The sequence below is a fragment of the Plectrocnemia conspersa genome, unplaced genomic scaffold (assembly GCF_051122295.1).
Source record: "Plectrocnemia conspersa isolate PC_06_02 unplaced genomic scaffold, ASM5112229v1 ptg000002l, whole genome shotgun sequence".
Lineage (NCBI taxonomy): Eukaryota > Metazoa > Arthropoda > Insecta > Trichoptera > Polycentropodidae > Plectrocnemia > Plectrocnemia conspersa.
This window is the reverse complement of record NW_028277166.1, coordinates 25778002-25799924: the sequence shown is the minus strand read 5'-3', so window position 1 is coordinate 25799924 and position 21923 is coordinate 25778002. Positions and strand designations below refer to the sequence as shown.

The 21923-nt window shown below is 29.6% G+C and overlaps 1 protein-coding gene across 8 annotated transcripts in view; it reads left to right on the top strand.

The window, feature by feature from the left end:
- Positions 1–7322: 7322 nt before the first annotated feature.
- Positions 7323–21923, top strand: part of Rbp (RIMS binding protein) — a 71155-nt gene continuing 56554 nt past the window's right edge. For all 8 annotated transcript variants that reach the window (XM_088181211.1, XM_088181213.1, XM_088181214.1 and 5 more), the window contains exon 1: positions 7323–7581. The gene's annotated coding sequence lies outside the window, so the exon portion shown is untranslated. The remainder of the gene's footprint in view (positions 7582–21923) is intronic.

Here is a 21923-nt window from a genome sequence, read left to right as displayed (position 1 = left end):
CCAATGGGACGATTTGGGCCAAAACAGATCATGTCGTTGCCCATAAATTTTCTTGTAATAATGGCCTTCGAGTAACGGTGATCAATGAAGCAGGTGGAGATTTGGCAACACTGTTACTGATCACTTGTAATTTGTGTACCTGTTAGTCACATTTCATGGCACTTGTATTGATCCCTTTGTATTCGTATAGAAACATACTGTCTATTCTAAGTTCTATTTAAATGGTGCATTTGCAAGTAACCTTAATCTGTCCAAATCACCAGTCACTACGTTAACTTGTATAACGGCGGCGAGACGAATAAACTTGTTCTGAAAGTGATACATACGTATATAAATTAGTCTTATCACGAATTTACCAAGTTTTTTGCGAAAACTTTTAATTCCACGATTATTGGTTGGTCATGCTCATGATAGCTTAGTATTACAGAAAAACACATATATGTTCACCTTTACAAGCGAATTACTTTCTATATTTTTTTATTTCAAAACGAATGGTCTATGTTTAAGCAAATGCTTCAGATATTTTGAGCATAAACGGTTTCAAATTCAAAATTATGAAAAATGTAATTTATTATTTTTTTATCGTTCAGTTGTTATTCAAACATTAATGCATTGTCCATATATATTATTTTATAAAACGAAAGAAATGAATACATGTATAGTCGATTATTAAATTACTATTGTGTCATTGTGAAGCAAATTTTTGGTGGATTTGGATAGAAAAATTACTTCCGCACAAGGCCGCAAGAATCTAGTATATTTCCGTGATTGAAAATGTGATGAAGGTACTTCTTAGATTTTTAAATTACTATTTTAGTTGATTACTACGTTATATACTATTTTTGCACTCCACATTTTATTTTTTTTATTTTTAATATTACGTATTTTTAGATACAGAAACAGACAGAAAGGTTTATTGATTCTATGGATAAGCAAGCATTGAATAATGTACTTGATAAATTTGTAAGTCATAGTTTTTTACACACTTTTATATACAGAAATCTATCTAATTCTTATGACTTTTACCAGATGTTTTGATATAACTAACACAGAAATTTATATTTGATACTTAGAGATTTTTTTAGTTGCAAGTTAAAATTTTTTTGCTACAACTTAATTAAAATTCCAAAATAACACAATTTTGGACATACAAACTAAATCTTAGCAATTTATGTAGTTTTTTCTCGTAGTACATCGACCAGTCGCCCACAAAGCGATTTACAATTACCTGCATATGATAAATTGCAAAAAAATGCTAAAATGTTTGTTTGAACAATGTAACGGTATAAATATAAAAAACAATAATATTAGTTTATATTGTAATAAGTATATCGAACGTTTATCCGTATCGTGTGACTTGCCATCTCTTTTTCAATTAGGAATATTGTTAAAATGGATAGCTCTCAAACTGATTGTGTTAAAGCAAATAGAGTATAGAATATAGTTTATTTGATATATTTGTAAGAAGTCACTATTTATTATATAGATTATTGATATTAAATAATTATCAGGATATTCATCCGTGAGATAAAGAAAATCTATGAAAAAGTTACCTGTGATGTTCGATCAGAATTATAATTATATAATATTTACTAAATCCGATCTCCAAGAAACGATATAAATTAAAATACACAGGTTCGTTTGGGATACGAGCCAACTAACTGAAAGTTGGCAAAGATTATACAATATATAGACGAGTGGTTTTTGCGTAGGTTAGACGCATGGTATATTGCACGTTCCTTACGCACAAAAGGGTAGCTTTTTCCGGGTGCTTACGAGTATTTAACGCCTTAGTACTCATATGTTAACCAGAGGGTCTATTTAATTTGCCAATTATTACACAATTGTTAAGCATTATATTATCTCCTCTATTGATAATCCTTTTGTCTAGCGAGTTGGTATTTCATTTTCAAGTTAAAGGTGCAGTTGGTTGAACCCCTCTCATATTTATTTATAGATTTATTTAGTAACAATATTGAAAAACATCAAACGCTGGTACGCTTTTGCAACCTCCATTTAGTCCATAACTATATTTATATTTTAACCTTAGGTTGAAATCTAAGTTCATCGTTGATGGAGAATATTTAAAAATTGTAACGGGTCAACGAAAATTACACCAAAAGGATCGGCTGCTACAAAAGGTCCAGAGGTGCCCATTTAAATGATATTATTTTTATAATTATTGAAATACATAAAATATTTTAATATTAAAAAAAAACCGACGATATCCTTAACGTTGTGTTTTTGTTTTAAAAAAAATTAGAAACCGAAGTTGGCTTACTATTTACTACTAAAAAAATACTATAGTGCGTACTTAAAATAGATAAACACCAACCTAATTTTTTTTCAGCTCCTCATATCTATCACAGAAAACATCATTATGCTTGGCAAGCTCGTTGAGAAGCTGGATGACTCGCGCAAAAGATACGTTCTCAAGTCTTTCTGGCCGTGGCGGTGAAGAATAAGGGACACGATCGCGACTCTTTGTGGGCACTTTAAAGGTTTTTATTAAAAATAAATACATGTTCTCATTGCGAGAACAATTAAATTTAGGTTTAATTATTTAAAATAGCATTTTTTCGCTACGTTGCCAAGTACTCCTCTGCACTATATAAATAAAATATAAATTAATGGAAAATAAAAATTTAATTTTACGCTCTCCATGACAAATAAACTATCGTCTAGTTATAGTCGATAAACATCCCAATTTTTTGCTGCTTTGCAAATTTAACTTCAGCGTTTAATTCAGGAATATTGAGTATAATATTTCCAATCTTGCGTGAATAATATTGCATCATGACATTTTATTTTTTTGCATTGTTTTAAAATTTGTAATTATCGTTCAGTACGTAATTTAGAATAAAAAAAAAAAGTATTTTAGGAAACGAAAGTTGAATATGACAAAAAAATACAAGTATTCCAAATTGTTTCAATATGTTGAGAATTATCCCAAATTTAAAATTTGCTGGGAACTGCTGGCTTAAAATATAGTGGTCTAGTAAAAAAACATTTTTTCCATGCCCAATCAGAAAGCGATTACTCTACCGAAAATCCCACATCCCACGTCACCCATTCCTGTACGGCCCCATTGATCGATCAGATCGAATCGGAATAAGAAGGCGCGTGACCTTGGGTTCTCGAGATCGCGCGAAATGGGTCATCATTCGGACCGGACGGGCCGGGTGCATGAGTGACACACGCGCGCGTGTGTGCGGCCCATAGTCAGGGGTGAGCGAGGCTCCTGCGGCCTCATGAATGTCACCAGTGCGAGCGGTGACGTCACGCCTAGGCGGGGGCGCAGGCGCCGCAAGCTTTATTGACCGGCGGGCGCCGGCCGCCGCCTAACAGGGTTGGCGATTCGCAACCTGAAATTCAGTTTTTTCAGGCGGGCGGTATCATAACGCTTTTTTCGGGTTGTTGACTCTTTTGAAAAGAGAAATGAAAAAACTGTTTATCCAGTTTTGTTACTAAAATTGTGGGTATAATAAAAATATTTTAGAAAAAAGTCAACAATATAAAAAAAATCACACTGGAATTGACCGCATTTAAAAAATAGTTTTAAATCTATTAGAGTTTTTTTTTGTTTATGTTTAGACTCTTTTTACGAAACTACGATTTTTTGCAAATATATAGTAACTAACTTAGTCTAAGTTGCGATATGAGATCCTCTACTATAGGATGAATTTAAAAGAATAATTTTCTAATCTATCTTTCAAATTTTTTTATAAAAATTGTTATTGGATATATTATAATCAACTGCATATTTTTTTAATAAACCCTTCTTAATGTTGTATCTTTTAAAACTGTTTAAAAAACACATTACATAATAAATAAGATAAATGTTCCATTGCCATGATAAATTTCAGATATGAATAAAAGTCTTTTTACGAAAGTTTTTGCTACTTTAACAAACTGATTTTCTACATATTAGTTAAGAAATATTTTTTTAATATATTTAAAAATTTGTCAAATATATCTTAAACATAAATGTTATTAATTATTTATACTAACATTTTTGTATGTATGTATAATTTAAGGCACCGTCAATAATTATATATTTCTTGCCAAAAACATAATAAATAAAATAATTACTTACACACTATTTAAAAAAAATTGAATGTAAAATAAATAGACAATATATTTTTGCTTAAATGGAATTACATATTCTCATACAGTACTCCTAGTTCTCAAAGAAAATTTAAACAAATAATAGGATATGTCTACAAAAGGAGTATTGATTGTATTTGTATTTGTATTCTAGTGCCATTTTGTTATGAGCGTTTGGATACAGTTAATTGCATTCTCAGCGTAAAGCTTAGAGTTGCTAAAGGGCGGTGTCGACAACCCGTCAATGCTCAGTAAATTTCTGCTTCGAGCTTTAGAGGGCCCTAGAGAGTCACGATCGTGTTCCTTATTACGGCCAGGACGCCAGCGCTTGAGAACACTCCTCTTACACGAGCCATTCAGCTTCTTATCAAGGATGTTTTCGGCGATAACTGAGAGGAGCTGGTAAAAATATCTAGGATGGTGCCAATCTATTGCATTTTAAGTGTGCATTAAAACTGTTTAATTGTATAATTATTGTTTATATAATGGCCATCATGACACATTGGGGAAAAAATAAATTAAAAAATCAAATCTCATATGTTCCGAGGAAAAAATATATTTGGACCATTAATAATAATAGGTGACTAATACTCGAAATACATGTGTTCGAATACCATATGGATATTAGAGCTTTTTAATTTTTATTGTATCTAGAAGGTTGCAATTATTGATTATCGATCATTACAGATTAGGTTTTCCTAAATTTCTCTAATCTTACGGATGAATGTCGTAATGGATAATAAAATTGAAATAAAGCATAGTGGCATCTATTAATTGTAAGCTGTAATAAAAGTTTAAAATTAATATTAAGAAAAACAGTCTTATGTCTCGCTCTTATGTAATAGTTGTTGATTGTGTTTACATAGTTGCCATGCATTAGGATAACGCCTGTTATGTTTTAACGGATGATTTACAAATAATGAATTAATAATATTCGGCATCCCATTGTAAATCATTTATAAAAATATTTTTTGAATATTATATTTTAAAATGTCTATGTCAAATAGTGTAGAGGGAGACTAGACTATCACACGTTAGTTTGTTTATTAATAATTTCTTTATGCTATGCTAATAGATTTGCAATAAATAATTTTGCCCTCTTAAACTTGATATTGTAAAAAAGTCTATATTTTATAAACTAAAATATTTAACCATTTATTAATAATTATTTGCTTAACAAATCATTTTTATTTATTTATTTATATTTGTGACCTTGAGAGTATTTCTACATATTTAATTTTAATAATCGGTAGCGAGCGTGAATAAGTTGACAAGTCAGAAATATCAGTTTTAAGGTTTGATACCTTATCCAAAATATATTTATTGTTTTTGTTTAACAATATTTTAGAATCTAAGTTGATTCTTTAATAAACTGAGATTTAAAAATATCGTTTAATAAAAAACAATAAATGTATTTAGGATAAAGAATCAAATCTTAAAATTGATATTTTTGACTTGTCAACTTATTCACACCCGCTACCGACTATTTAAAATAAATATTTAGCAATACTAAATAAAGTTTAGCAATGAATCTGAACAAAGTTGTTGAAATTATTGAGGTAATTATTATTTACAGCCTAGAGGGCAATACATAAATAATTTCAAATTTCATGTATCTCGAATTGTCAACATATTCACACTGAGCACAAAAATACCCATACGAGTGCTATCTATTTTTTATCAATATAATATATAATAAATTACTTACAATTTGATTTTTATATATTTTATATATTTTACAAATATGAAAATTATATTTAGAGCTAATTTTATATTGTTTACATAAAAGTTTTGTATTTAACTTAAAAATTTTCAAGTTCTTAAAAGTCGTTTTTTTGAATTATATTTTTCATCCACTTTTAAATTAGCAATGTCTTACAACAACAAAAAATATATTAAAATGTACAGAAGAAAAAAAAACTGTTCCTTAACTATTTTTTTAAATTTAAATCTGAAATTTAAATTATATATAAAACAAAATCTTGTATTGATTGTATTAATTTTATTTTTCAACTTTGAAAGTAAAGTTTGTTAAACTGGTAATAAATCGCTGTAATATTATACTTAAAAATACAACTTATACATAAGTTACTGATGATTAATAGATGTATTCATTAATTTATATTAGCAAATAATACAATACGTTGAACGAACAACGATAAACGGCACGTTTTAGAAAATTTAAGTTTTGGATTTAATCGTGAAATATATAGACACAATATAAAACAAGTATTTTGAGCATTTTTCAATAGATAAGTTTACCAAAAAAAAATTTAAAGCATTAAATTTTGTCTTCAAAATCTTAATATTTTCGATGAATTTACGTTTTTCTTGAAGCTCGCGTTTATTTTGCATAACAGTGTATTTACTAAAAATAATAGTAAAATAGTGTTTTTGAATAATTAACAATAACCATAAGAGCCATTAGATGTTGATAATATTGAGAAAATATTTTTTAATTCATTTGAGGAAAAATCTAAAGTTTTGCTTTTCTGGATTTCCTATGAATCTATTCTATAAAACATTAATTTTATACAATTTTCACTTTATAATAATAATGAAAAACGCCCTATATATTACAGCTGAAAATTAAAAAAAATAGAAAACATAATAAACATCGTTTTTGAACACCGAAAGTCATTACAAAGAACATTACGTTAGCACGCGCTTAGTTACTGTAATAATAGTTTATAACCAATAAAATAGATGTCACTTATTAATAGACATTTTTGTCTTACTACAAATTTAGTAGTTGTTGATTGTGTTGACATCATCATGACGTATTGGATTAACGCTGACATGTCGAAATAGAAGATTTACAATAAATAAATTAAAAATATTTTCATTTATTTATTTTTGTTGTAATATCGCTTTTTTATTTTAGTAGTTGTTGATTGTGTTTACATAGTTGTATCACATTTTGACAATAAAAGATTTAATATAAATATATATATCATACTAGAACGCTTTGACAAACTGATTTACCCTATATAATAGTAACTAAAACACCTAAGTAGAAACGTGAAATATTTTTGTTTTTTCTTTTAGAATTCGATTGCCATAATCATTCATTTGAGCAGAATCACGCCAGTTTGTGCCAATCCAAACCCGCCACACACCCAACCTCGATCGCGTCTCGCATACCCCGTTTCATCCCGCATTCTTTCAGCTTACGTTTGCCACCCCTGTCTCCAGGTTTGGTCCGGAGCGACACCAGTCGGTGTTTGTGCGTCGGTGGCGGCGGTGGCCAAACTTGGGCGCCGAGCACTTTGGGCATCCCGCGATCAATTCCAATATGGCCTTATCCCGCACGGCTCCGCGCACGAGCTAGGGAGCTCCGCCCCGACCGCCGCGCCCCAACACCCCGACGATGCCCCGAAACGACGAATTATAATTGTGTAACCGCAACATATACATACATATACAACCGATATTATATGTATTAAATAGTGAGGGTGGGGAAACTCGACCGAGGTAAGATTGTTTAAAAAAGGTGGTCAACCACTGAAAATTGTTCAAAAATTGATTCTTGGCTCTCGAAAGTGCTTCATTCGTATCATACACCAGGCCCATGTATTGTGTGATAAAAGGTTAAGCTGCACTAAACGATGATGTAGGTCGCGAGATGTGACGAATGCGTGGGAGGCTAGCGATCTTTGATTAATTGTTATGGAGGTTATGAACGTGTATAGGCTTAAGTATATTCTAAGGGTCGTAATCCATCCATATTCTATGAGTCCGACGATAGCTTTCCACATTTTCATCGATGTTTCTAACCAAAACTAGGCCAATGTGTTCTTAAAAGATTGAAAGCCTGATTCATTTTACTTGGTTTTCGAAAGCATCGATTTGTTATCTCTTTCTCTTTTAATGCCCCATGTCTCTTAATCTAAGATAGGCAAACTCATATATTATCGATCTGTTTGTTTCTATTATGGTTAAAATTATGTTTCATGTATGTTGATGGCTTTGTTATTATATAAGGTGTAGTGTTTTTCTGTTTCATATATACATCTCCGTTTAAATTACTATAGATAATATATTTTAGTCTAAAATAGGTAAGGATAGTTATATATAAAATGTTGATTCTTAGTATTTTTATATGAAAACGAGTAAGCCATCTAAAATTACTATTTATATATTTAATCCAGCGCTCAATTTAACACTAATGATATTTTTACTGGGGACTTAGATATGTTTATATCTAAATATATATATCTATATCTAAAAATATCATATATATTATAATAAGTCATGGCTTCTAAATTGTCGGTTTCTTTGTTGTAAACCCAATTTTAAAATATAATATATTATATATACATATATATAAATTGCTAGATTATGACTTCATGTTAATTTGTTTAACAAATAATTTAGACTCAATGATTACCAAGTTTTGATTTAATATTTTTTTCGATGATCTTACTATAATTTAATACATAAATAATATTTTTTATTGAACTATAAATTTAAATTAATTTTAAAGCATAGTAAAAATACTTTTAAGAAACGCATATTTTCATGAAAAACTTCATCGATCCACTTGAAAATTGAGAACTTTTATAGCGTCGGTTCAAATGGTCTAAAAATATCTTTCAGTAAAAAATACACCTAAACTATATCCAAATAATTTATCATACCATAGTACGAGTGGATCAATATTACACCTCTATCCAAACGTTTCCCCGCAAATAATCATCGTTTGTTGGATACCAGATAAGATTATAATCACAAAATGTCGCGGTTAGTACATATTCTGTTTTTTTTTTTAAAGTAATAAAAGCCTTCCGAATTGACGTACGAATCCCAACGAGTCAGAGCAACACGTGTCAAAATTTAGATTGCTCGTTCCGATGAGAAATCACGCAAGACACTCAATTGGAAGTTACAATGTGAAGTTTTTAAATTGTTGCTATAAAATCATTGCACGAATTGAGCCGTTTGTGTGGGGGTGCAGATATTGATCTCGAGTCTATAAAGGGTTAAGTCGATTGTTGGTTTTGTGGAGGTTTGAGTAATGGGGCAATTTGATTGACTCACGATTTGAAAAATTTATATTGTGAAAAATTTGGGGGATGAATCATTGAGCAAAATGGGTGGATAAATTTATGAACAGCATATAAAACTATTACAAGAAAACCCAACACTACCTTATTTATATTAGATTAACCATAAAATACAATTATATTGTTCCATATAATAACTATAAAATATATAAAAAGAACAATTTAGATATTATAAGAAATAAATAAAACAATTTACTTAAGCAAAGTCTAACTTAAAAGTAAATTGTTTTTGAATTGGATATTGTTGACAAGTTTAAAGTTTTTGAGTCGAAAAATCAGACAGTCAAAAAATGCTAAAATTTATTTAAAAAAATTATGTTTAATGTTATCTAAATTTAAAATTTTTAAGTCACAATAGTTATAAAAGTCATAAGAAAATTATCAAAAAAGTAACATTGTATTTAAATAATTTATAAAATGTTTAGATTTTGGAAAAATACATGTTTGTATATTTTATTAAAGTTTTTATTTAAAATAATTTATTATTTAATTATATTTTTATTGTATGTTCAACTTAAAATTAATGATAAAATATATTAATAAGGTTATTATAAGTAAATGGTATTTTACTTATGTGCTTCAAATAAATTTAACCATATATTTTACTCAATAATACCTCCAAAAATACTATTTTTTTTATTAATTATCCTTATATTATTTCTTTAGACAACAGGTTACCCCAATGCGTCACAATGGTCAAAAATCAATTCTTAGTATTAATAAATAATACAAAGTGAGAAAGCAAAACATATTTGTATTTATTTTTTCTTTATATTAGCAAGCTCTCAATCTAATATATTTTTTACATAAAAATAAACATATTTATTGAAAAATAATTTAATTAAGTGAGGATTTTTAGAACGTTTATTTATAAATAATTTTTAATTTTTTAAAATGGCAATATCTATTTAAATTTAATTTTTATATTTTATCATACAATTATTACAGATTTTATTTTTATTTTTTGGAACGTGAATTAATTTTATTCGGTATTTCATATATACATATATTTTTTTTTAAATTAAAAAATATAATATTCTAATTCACGTTTTACAAAAAAATACACAAAAATCTGAAATATTTATAAAATATTAAAATCCAATAATCAGATTGCATTATTTATAAAGATCAGTTAATAAACACAGCATTAAATAAAATTATTTTTATGAAAATTAATAAAATTACTACAGAATAAAATTATTTTATAAATATTGCTAATTGCTATTATTATTATTATTATTATTAATATTAAGCTTTGATCTGATAAATTAATTGATTATAAAATATAATTTATATACTTACATTATATTTTCTTAATATTTTCCAGTCACGATTTTCACATACATTATACATATCTTAGAAATCTCTTTAGTATACACGCATTGCTAATTAAAAAGGGTTAAATTAGGGCTAAGGGTTAAGCTAAAAGCAGGGAAATTATTTAGTCATGATTCATAGAAACTATTTTTGGTTTAAAATTATATTAAAAATTAAAATGCGGTGCTGTTTTATGTGTTTTATATATATTTATATTTTTTTTATAAAATCCTCAAACTAATTTATTTAAAAAATACATTTTAATGTTTAAGTATATTAAAATATATGTATAATATATATTATACCTATCTTACTACAGATGTAATATTCAAAAAAACTAATATAGAATCAATTTTATTTTTTTCTCATTCACTAGAAAATAATTTAAACGTATCTAACTAAATACTATATTTCCATCATAGCTACGATACAAGCCAAGACAAAAACGATTTTCTGATTGTTAAGTAACTGAAACCAAAGAAACAAAGACGACAAGTTTTACCCCAGAGACTTCCTGGATACCAAGGAAAGGATGTTATTTCACATAAGATTTAACATGGCGTGGGCGGGCGTCGTTTTTCCTTACATTTAGCCTCTTTCGCTGTTTTCAAATACACAAAACCTTATATATGTGTATATATATATATATTTGTTTTAACATACCTAGGTAACTATTTATATATATTATATAAAGTGCGTAGGTTATAATTTATTAATCTGTGGAATTATGGCGCAGTGCTACCGCCCTAGAAGCACATTCAGGTACCAAATACAGTGTAGGGACGATAAGGGGATAGGATATAAAAATAGCATCAATTTACGACCCAGGCTTCGCGTTGTATTTTTAGATATTGTATACTAACTGGATTTTTTGATATTTAGAATTTAGTTTGATATAAATAATTTTTGTATGAGGCATGGCTTAGATAGCGTATTGTGATACATGTTACGATAAGCCATACCAAGGAAAATTAAAAATATGCTATGAATATTATATAATGTGAGGAAGAAGAGTCAATTAGGATTACTAAGTTATAATGTGTGTCGTACAAAATTAGAACGTGTATACTATGCGGATCTTTATTAGACTGTTATAATTTCAATTGTACTGAGACACAAAAGATGGATTAATTTTAAATGAAAGCTGATAGTATAATTTGGCACAATAGCAGAATAACTGATGTGTTATTTCTGTATTCCAAAGTAAGGCTATTATAAACGTACCTGTTTATAATATTATTATGAAAATAAATTAGTGTGATATTTTCTAGTATGCTACTATTTTTTTTATGTAAAAGTAGGTTAGGTATTTATTAATAAATCTTTTATTATATATTAGAAACTATACTTACAATGCATTTTAACAAATATGTAGTATATAATTTTATTTACAAAAATTAAAAAAAAATCATGAAAAATGTATAAGTAAGTCAGTTGGAAAAATTAATATGTTGAAAAAACATAATAATATATCAGTGAGATAAATCTTAGTTGTAATTATATTATGGTAATAGGTTCATATATATTTTTGTTAAGTAAGGTCATGCGTGGTAATACATAATCCCTTCAAAAAAATAAGTTTGACCTAATTCTTTCATCCTAAAACAGTTTTTCATCCATGACTCTTCTTAAGAATTTTCTCATTGAGAAAATCGCATCTCACAATAATTACAATAACCCTCATCGACCCGCACATTCCACGCTGCATCTCCGAAAGTCTATCCATTCCTCCACGAAAGCCTGAAAAGGGGTGGTCGTTGCTATATATACCTAGGGGATGAAAATTCCCACGCCGAAGTGTGTCGCCGCCGAGAAAGCGTGTCATTTTGTCTATGGCCTGTACGTATGCTTCGGTGACCGTTCAATACGGATTTTCCCGGGACTGTCTCAATTAAAAATTTATTAAACTAATAATTAACATTTTTAGAACATTTTCCGAATAAATGACAATAATTTTTAGTATTTAAAAATATAAATATATAAATTAGTCAGCTTTTTAATATATTTTACCAGATTGAAAAAAAACAGAATAATTATCAATATATATTAAATTGAGATGAAGCTTAGATTAGTTGAACATTAAAATATTTTTATACCTTAGGATTCTATAAAGTCTACTGAAAAGTTTGGTAAAATCGGAGCTATTGTAAATAAATTAAATTTAAAGAAACATGAATCTTATTTAGTTTTTATACGAGCAGATGGTTTGATATCTGCAAATTTTATCTAATGTTATTCAGATTTTTAGTAAAAAATATTTTAGTATTAAATTATAAATTATAGAAGCCAAGTTTAGTTTTTTTATTCGCGAAATTTTTATGTGTCTTTTGTTTATACACATGGTTTTAATTGGACTTAAAATTATTCGTACAATTTGTACAATTATGAATATATTGTCATGTAGTCACCAAGTCATATTGAAGATCGAGTTGCGCTCCTGGGATTTGTGTAACTGCTGTAACCGGTTTACACCAGATTTGTCGGTAAAAAAAAAGCGTCCGCTTGGCGAGAGTTCGACTTAGCTTTAATTTATTAAATATCAGAAACAAAATGCTAGTTCTGAATTAAGTGTCAGAAGCAAGTTCTTGACTGTAGTGTATGAAAGTCATGTTTCAGTACGGTAGTGTCATGGCTTATATACCCTTGAGAAATAGTGGGCAGTCTTCAATCTTCTGACTGATTACAAAAATTCGTTTCGTTCAAAGTCGGAAGCGAAGTTGTGATAGTATTGAGTGTCGATTCGGTTGATACTCGGCGGCGTAGCTACGCTTGGTTCGGACAGACTCGCGTTTATTCCAAGTCAAAAGCGAAGTGCTGGTTCCGGGTTATGTTCCTGATGGAAGTATATTCCTATAAGTAGTGAATTCAATACGGCAGTGTTCTGATTTAAATATCCTTGAAAATTAAGGATCTATGTCTCTTCTATTACTCGATCGTCTTATTGAGGGTTAACATAGTGATAATTACACAATCGTGAATATAAAAAAAAATGTCAGCTGCAATATATTCAGCTACTCATCATGAAAGAGTTGACAGCAAATATTTTAAATATTCATGATTACGCACTATTTTTTCTGCCTTTTGTGTACGCGATCAAAATAATTTACAGATGCTGGTCCAGCCAGGCTTTATGATTCAGTGTTGAAACAGATAATTTGTTATTGTCTAATAAATATCTAGTTAGATTGTATTTGGGTGATAGCCAAATCCTTCTTGGCACCGACTATTTTACGTTGTTCATGCAATTTTTGCAAGTGCCATTAAACCGTTTAATAAATATAATCTGACGAGAAACAGCTTTTTTTTTAGAAAGTCTAAGTAAAGCAATTCATTGTATAAGCTTTTAGCACGTTCTAGCGATTTTATCGCAATTATCATGGATGGTCCCGACAAACTTAAGTCCGTATTTTGTTTTTGTTCATATGTTAGTCTCATACTATTAATTTGTCTTTTTTATAAAAGATCATAGGTATATTTAAGTTTAACGTATTTTAATTAAAGTAAAAATTAAATAAACTATGTAATATATCTGGAAGAGATGGGTTCAAATATATGTATTGTAGTATTTTATTTTATAATAATAATGATTATTGTATTTGTTTTATTCTGATAAAGTTTTCCTAGATTTTTCTAATCTCACGAATAAATATTGTCATTATTACTTGAGCTGGGTCGTTCATAGTGACATTTATTAATTGTATGCTGTAAAAATAGTTCAACTGAAATAGACTGGTGTCTCACTACTTGTGTTTACGCCGTTGTAATACATTAGGCTAACGCCTGTAGAGTTATAATAGGAGAATTACAATAAATTTTATTCCGTATTCTAGCATATATCGTTTTTAAGAGCGGCAAAACCAACACATTGCTGAGGTCAATTATTTAAAAACAATTTTATATTATTTTATGCAGAATATAATAGAATTCCTTGACTGATTTTAATTGGGTGCGTCTTAACATAAAATTATTTTAAGAGATATGTATGTGCAATTAAATTAATATTTTGATCCATAAAACGAATTATTTGTGCATTTATGTAAGCTAAGCCGATGATTTTTTCCTTTACCTCAATATATATATATATTAGTATACAGACGCAATTTACGAATTAAACCCTTTGCATGCTAAACAACGATAAATCGTTGTTCGTTAATATATAAATTAAATGATCGCTGTTGACGTCATGATGCTCGAAAAAGTAAATTGATTTGTGAAATTGTTGCCCCGTTTGTATGACAATGGCATAAAATAGTTTTTGAATGAATTTCATTAGCATCCAAAGGGTTAAGACCTGAAATATAGTATATCAACGACAAAAAACAGCGTTAAAGACAACTGTATGGTAACCACAGAACAAAGAATATACCGGTAGTTAACAAAAGTGTGCATAGTAAAGCGATAATGTGCAAAAAGTAAAATATATAGTTACCATGAGACTATCATCGAGTTGCTCTACTATTAGAAGAGCTTAAAAATCCTTTAATATTCTAGTATTAAAAATATATCATTAAATTTCGGTGCAAAATATATTATAGTTTTAAACATAAATCTATTTTTTGTGACGTTTTTGTCGTTTATAAGCAATTTATAATTTTAATTTGCTTGTTTTACAGATTAATTTTGAATGGTCCTTCATTCTGTGTTCTCTAATTGTGTGCATGCGGTTGTATGTACGGTCGTCTCTAATATTTTAAATTATTTTTTAGAACATTGTTTGAAAATATTTGAAGGACATTTTATGACTTTATTTTGATTTTTGCCCTCCCCTGGAGCTGGCGCCTAAAAATATCTGTTATCCAGACAAAAATCGAAATATGTTTTATCAATATAAACTAATTATATGCTGTTTTTAAAAATATGAATATATTTATGATAAAGCACGAAATTAGTACATATAAAGGTATACATGTACATGGGGTATTCATTATTCATAGCTATTTTTATCAATGAATATTATTTTTTTATTAGTATGCATGTTTGTGTTGTCTATTCGTTTATTTAAAAGTACTCATTAAACAAGTACAAATAATTGCAAAAAATTCGAGATTTAATAGCTTTTCTGAGACTGAAAAGTTGCCGTGATATCAAAATCAAATGATTCAGATTAATAAAAATGAATGATTAATTCTTTATTACTTTTTAAATTTATAATTGCATCAATAGTTTTTATTTTTTGTGACGTTGCACAATATGAAAGAGGACAATTTTAATGAGCAATATATAAAATAACTGTGCCATAAAATAAATTGTTTGTGCATTACCTTTGGATGAACAGTGAACACCCCATGAATAACTCGTTGCAACAATTCCTGCAAAGATTTATTTTACATAAATGCACAAACAATTCGTTTTTTGGAACAAAGTATTTATTTAAATGCACATACATATATCCTAAAATAATTCCCTTGTAAATGTGGTAGTATATTACATTATAACTTTCAGGAGTTTTGTCAGTTAGCGTTCGAGAATTCGGCTTTCGGAATTGGGACCTAAACCTATGTATTTTTACAGAAAATTACAAAGCGCTCTCCGGCCTAACACTATGTCCCAGATTTTCTCGAGCGAAAAGCGGTCACCGCAGCGTGTACGCGTGGGCGCGCGCGCGCGTGTGTGTGCGCGCGTGTGTATTCCCGCGTTATTGATCTAATCCTGCGCGGACGTACTCTCGGGCCGGAGGGACAGAAATAGCTACGTCCCTCTCGCACTCGCTCGCCAACCCCTCGCGTTAGATAGAGACGGTCGTTCTCGTAGGGCTTTTTGCGCTAACGCCGTCGAAAAAACGTCATCAAGGTCCCGCTCACTACGAGCGCTGCTACAACACATGATATCAATCAGCGCGGCTTTTTTTATTTTCACCGCTTTTGGCCGTAAGCGATCCGATTTTGGCGTGCATTGGAAAATGTCGCGAAGAGGGATTTTTCCGTAGAGCGATCGTAGCGCCTCCTGCTGAAGCTTTTGGGGAACTTATCTGAAATCTATCAAGACGGTGTTGTGCAGATTGGATTTAAAGATTGAGACAATTGAAAAATCTACGGAACAACTTATCTATACATATGCCTTTTTAGGCTTTTACAGTGCTATTTTTTTATGAAATATGTAGTATTTTTAAAGCGGATGGAGTTTCATGGTTGCGTAACATATTTTTTCTGCTGTAAATGGGGCACTAACAATCTTGTTTTATGCAGTTATTTTGGCACGTTCCTTAAAACGTTTAATGCTCGCAATCATACTTACTTAATATATCGCATTTCGATGGTACTCTCGTCTTTTATAAATATATTTTTTAAATTGATTTTTTCTTATGAAAAAGAAGCATTCACACAGCATAGTTGTTTTATGCATATATTTTTCTTTTTTCCTTGAAACTTTTGCATTTTCTGCGTATTATTTATTTGTACAATTACTCACAAAAAAGTATCATTGTTATTACCACACATATACCTAATTTTCCAAAACTGTTCAGTAACTTTATTGAATAAAATTGTTTTTTACTTATTAAAATTATCAATCTATATACCACTTGAAATCTGGTTTTAAATTTTTAAAATTTTTCAAGTAATCCTCAAAAAATACTTTTTTATTATGACTTATATTAATTTATTTTGCTAATATAATATAAAAAATACTTTAATAGTACAATTTATTTTTTAATGCACGAAGGTGCTTCTTTTTCCGATTGGGGAAAACCGCTACATTTTTATTTTTGCGGATTGTCCTAAGAAAAATATAATGCAAATTCACACCTCCGTACATTATTCCCCTAGCCGTACTCATTTTATTATTCCTAACTATCCTTAAATTGTCTCTATTTATAGTAATACAGATATTTACATCTTCATATATTATTAAATGCCTATTAAAATGCTATGATAACACTAAAACATTTATCAATAATATCCAACCATTCCAATCTATTAATCATATTTCTACACTATTTTTATTTAAAACTACTCTTATTGCTCTATTTTGTAGTTTTTGCAACACCGTTTTATTTTATTTATTAAGCATATATAATATTGTTGCACAATAATCAGAGTGGGGCAGTTTTATTTATATACATACAATATAGCTGTTTATAATATTATTTTTTACCGTAATAATAATATTATAAATATCTAATAATTGTAAAATTTTGACAGACTGGTTCAATTATAAACAGATTGGCACCTGCAGTAGTAGTTTATTAAAGTTGTATAATAGTTACATGGTTATTTAATGCACCGTCGGCCGTCGCGCTCCCGCCACGGTCCACCAAAGGAATACGCATCTCCGCCGTCACATCAGTGCTGCCAAAGAGCCGCCTAATTTGTGACCAAATTAATCGATCAGTATTTAGTACCGTAGAAAATGTAATATATGTACGTCTATATGTGCATTTTTGATACATCTTAACTGATTTTTAATACATAAAATTGTGTAAACCTACTCTTTAGAAAAGTGCTTTAAACATATTTCCACATGTATTATATTGAATAAAATCTGTTCTAAGTTTTGCTAAGTTGCACTTTAAGACCATAAGTAAAATATAACCTTTGGACCCGTCATTTTAGATGGGAGAGAAAAAATTAGCCGGTCAGTGGTCGTTTCTGGTTTAGAATCAGAGACGCCATTTCAACTTTTTCCAGGAGGGGGGGGGGGCAAAAGTTGGCCAATCAGTGTTATTTTTTTAATATTTAAAATTAATGAAGATTCATAGTATTTCAATAAATGCAATGCATTTTTAGGCCAAATTAAATGGGGAGGTGGCAAATTCTTCTACCTGCCCCCCCTCCATAAATGACGTCCCTGATCAAAGAGATAACATTTTAATTTTAACAAAGAAAATATTCTCATCAATATCATACGAGTATCTAAATGTATATTAGGAGTTTGCTTTTAAAATAAATAGTCACAAAACTTTGACATCGAGACATTTTTATTCATTATGTATTATATTAAAATCGCCTTCTTATCTACGTATGTAAATATAATGTGAATTTATACTTTAAACTAATCACAGCTTCTTAAACCTAAGACCGCTATCTTAATTTAAATTGAACAATTTATTATATTTATTTTCATGTTATAAGCTCATGAATATTATACCGTTTTATTTTTTAATCTTCAAAGACTATGACTCCTTTTATTCCACTATCATTCACAGATAAAGTATCCATAAAAAAATCCAAGGCACCTAATTTTCTACGCCTTCATACCTACCCCGCCCTCAATCTTTTCTCAATATCGGCGCCAGTGCGAAAGCTCCTTAGGAAAGTTCCCGGCGAAAAACAAATAGCCACTATGAGTGTTTCCAAAATGTTGATTTCCAACTTGGCAACTTCAATATTGGACAAGTTATTGTGAAAGTTGGCGGCTGAGATTTTGCGACACTTGCAGCGCCTCCTTGATGGACCCATTGCTCTTAATACGATAACTTTATGCTTTCAAGGCATAATTTTATACATACGTAATACCATATACAGTAAAGGTCATAAACTTTTGCTATACACTTTATATTTCGCGGTAGTAATATAATTTTTTACAGCAAAGTAACTAAAGTTTCCAAATATTCCTTTTTTATTATAATAGTGTAAGTCATTAGCTATTTCTATACGCGGGTATTATTATAATTACAAAGTTTTTATATAAATTATTTTGAAATGTGTGCAATAATTAATATAGTATAGTGTGTCACGTAGTCTTTAAGTCGCATCGAATATCGATTTGAACTCTTGTGATTCGGATGACTGCTTTAGCTGTATCAGATCGACGGTTGAAGAAAAGCGTATTCTTTTCTTGGTATCGATTTGGCGTAGTTCTGCTTGGTGAGAGTTTAGCTAAATCGACATTTATTCCAAATCGGAAGCGAAATACTATTTCTAGATGAAGTAGCGGAAGTAAGTTCCTGAAGGTATTGATTTTGTACGACAGTGTTCTAACTTGAGAAATAGTGGACATTTTAGCATCTCTTCCAGTTTTGTTTTGATACTCTGCGTATTTTCGCCTGGTAAAAGTTGTATTGTCAAGTTATAAATGAAGTATATTCCTGGTGGAAGAGAGTTTAGTACGTCATGTTTAAGTCTTTGGGAATAGAGGGAGGACATTTGTACTTACAGTTCTCGATCATCTGATTAATGTGATTCATGTGACATAGCAATACTTTGTTCTATATGGACTTGGTATGAATTTTTCTTGAAATATTATGTATGTCAAAATATATTAGATAAAATAAGTTTATTATAATTTCAGTGTCTTCCGAAAAACTAGTACAATTTTCAGATCGTTGTGTTTAGTTTTCACGTGATCATTCCATCGCAACTTCGTGTCCAAAACATTAATGTGTAAAAATATAGTCTCGTTTATTTTCCTCAGAAAAAATTCGCCACCATAAAATATGTTTTGACAAAATCTCTTTGTACACACGTCACAAATTCGCCAGCACAACGACCCCGAATCCAACAACCATAAATAATACATACAGGCAACTCCATCACAAAATTGGCTCGTTTTGTACACCAGGGTAGCAATCGACAGTCCCGCCACATTCGCCCGGCCCCGGGCCCATTTCTCACGTGGCCCCGAGTACATTGTGGGCCCATAAAAGTGACAGACCAATTTAACGAGGCCGATTGATATTTACCCCCGATTTATAAATAACTGCTATTATTCTGCGACCCGGTTAACGGACTCATTTTAAACCACCGACTGAAAAAACTACCAAATAGCGGAAAGTGCCCTTTGCCATTTTCGCACGGGTGTGATTTAGTATGCAAATTTCGCTAAACGCCTCAGTGTCCGAGCTGTAAAGATTGGCATTAGGATAGTGTATTGATCGTGTGATAGCGTTAAGACAACCTGTTGATGCCACTCGCTACTCGTAACGTTTGACTAATTAACGTCGTGTAAATATATTTAGATTGACTTCATAAAAATATAAATCAAATTACGAAAAGCTTGGATTGAGTAACGTAACGTTGGTATATTGAAATGATGTTTACTTGAATGTAAGTTATATACTTATGTATATTCTTAGCTTGTTTCTTGTTACATTGTATCCTTTAAAACTTGATCATAAACGTATTTATATTTGTATTGAAATATTTTTATCTGTCGGTTTGTTTTGGATGCTCCGCTCGTATTAGTGCGACATAAAATTAGCCATGGGAAAAGCTTTTATTTCTCAAGTCAATTCATGGCAAATTGAGCGACTGTCGTTGTGATTTATTATTTGTCATGGTTGAAGCAAAAGGAAAAATTACTAAGAAGCAATGGGATCTAAGAAATAAATACGTTCTCGACTTTAGCACTTTGAATGCGGGTCGCGATAGCTGTAATTACGCACAGAGCGAACAGCTACAATAATTAAAATATATAGTAAAGCTCTAGACAAAACACAGATTGTTCATTAAATCAATTTCATCTTTATCTAAGGAATAGTCTGATTCCAAATCAGACATAATTTCGTCAATATGACGGAATGAATTGAATAGAAACACTGAAAGTAATCTTTTAGTTTGACTTAGTTGGCATTCCAAGCAAATATTGAATTCAAAATATTCTTATAATAAAAATGTGACCTATATTATTCGATATTGTTTTAATTTAAAATAATAAAAGTAAATATTTATTAATTAATAAACGAATCTTAACATCCATTGCATTGTGTTAACTATACAAATTCATAAGCAGAGACTTGCGATTTTAAGCAGATTGAAATAATCGAGCTGCAACTGGCATTTGAAATTCAAAATAATATATTATCGACTTATATGGTAATAAGCATTTTTATAGCCATTTTTGTATGTACTTAAAATAATATCCAAATTACGTTTAGGAAAAAAATATCAAAGACAAATTGAAAATTAAATAATAGTATCAAAATGTGTTACTGAATCTATAATACGAACTTTATAATCTATGTTATGTAGCAGTAAAATATTCAGTATAAATTTAATAAAATAGTGTTATCTCCGTGAGTTTTTAGTGATATAATTTATTATTAATGCTTTAATTCAATCGATAGAAAAATTAATCACAATAAAAAATAAAAATATGAAATATATGTATTTCTACAAATATTTATTTTAAAAGTCAGATCTATTTATGACGTATAAAAAGTATGTTTGATTTCGTAAAAAGTTTATACTGCGTACGGGATCGCAAAACATTGGTCGTGTTCCGAAGCAAAAAACTGTTTTTTTTTTTTTAAAGTATGTTTGAGCTAGCACGTTACATTAGTCTAATAACTATAAGATATGGGTTCGTATCAGTAGCGCTTTATTTTATTAAAATGTAATATTTTTTTTTTAGATTTTTTCACCCATGCCAATCTTTCTAATAGTCAATTGGAAATTCGAATTTTATTTTATCAAAAATTGTTGATATTATGATTAATTAAAATATATGACACTTATTTACATACTTCGATTTCAGTCCGGTGGCTCACTACTTACT